The 712-nt window shown below is 50.7% G+C and overlaps 1 pseudogene; it reads left to right on the forward strand.

The window, feature by feature from the left end:
* Positions 1-310: 310 nt before the first annotated feature.
* LOC104863997 overlaps positions 311-712 on the forward strand; it is a 55,914-nt pseudogene continuing 55,512 nt past the window's right edge.

Raw genomic sequence — 712 nt, forward strand, 5'->3', positions numbered from 1 at the left:
GCGCCCTGCTTTAGACATCTTATCAGGAGTGTTGGAGGCTCCTATGTGGTGTGGGCAGCCTGATGATGTCCCACAGCACAGCCTGCCAGAGTGTGGGGAAGGAAGGGGACAGCCATTATTTCTGGGATGGTCTGGCCTGTTCTTTTGCCAGGGTCTTGACACTCCCAGATTCCACTTGTCCCTGCTTCCTCCGACCACAGTTTTCTCCAGAACTCAGATTCAGGCCCCTGATCAGAGTGGCCCAAGAGTGTTCAAATCCCTCTGGGTCCATACACTCTCACACACCATTGTCCAGATTTCAGTTTCTGCGATGCACTGGTTGGTGAGGATCTTGCTTGCTGTGTTCCTCTTCCTGGTGGAGACAGCAGAGCAGAACGATGGGGACCTGATGTCATCCCCAGGCACCAGTGAGATGCCAGCTCCCTCAGAAGCCCAGGAGCAGCTCAGCTTGCCTCTCTACAGCCTCTGGATGCTGGAGTTTGGTCCAGTGAGTTTCTCCATTAATGTGCTTTCCCTCCATTTCTCTGTCACCTCTGCCTCAGTGACCCTGCTTTCCTCTGCTACACATATCCGGATCTCTCCTTTTGCTGCCACTTCCTAAGGTGATCTCTCAGCTATGTGAAACAACTACAATTTATTTATCAACCTGGACACTTTCTTTCGAATACTAGAATAAGCCTAAATTCTTTTGTTTTCTTTTTTGGGGGGTACC

This window comes from Fukomys damarensis, unplaced genomic scaffold, assembly GCF_012274545.1.
Source record: "Fukomys damarensis isolate Sample0158 unplaced genomic scaffold, DMR_v1.0_HiC HiC_scaffold_35, whole genome shotgun sequence".
Lineage (NCBI taxonomy): Eukaryota > Metazoa > Chordata > Mammalia > Rodentia > Bathyergidae > Fukomys > Fukomys damarensis.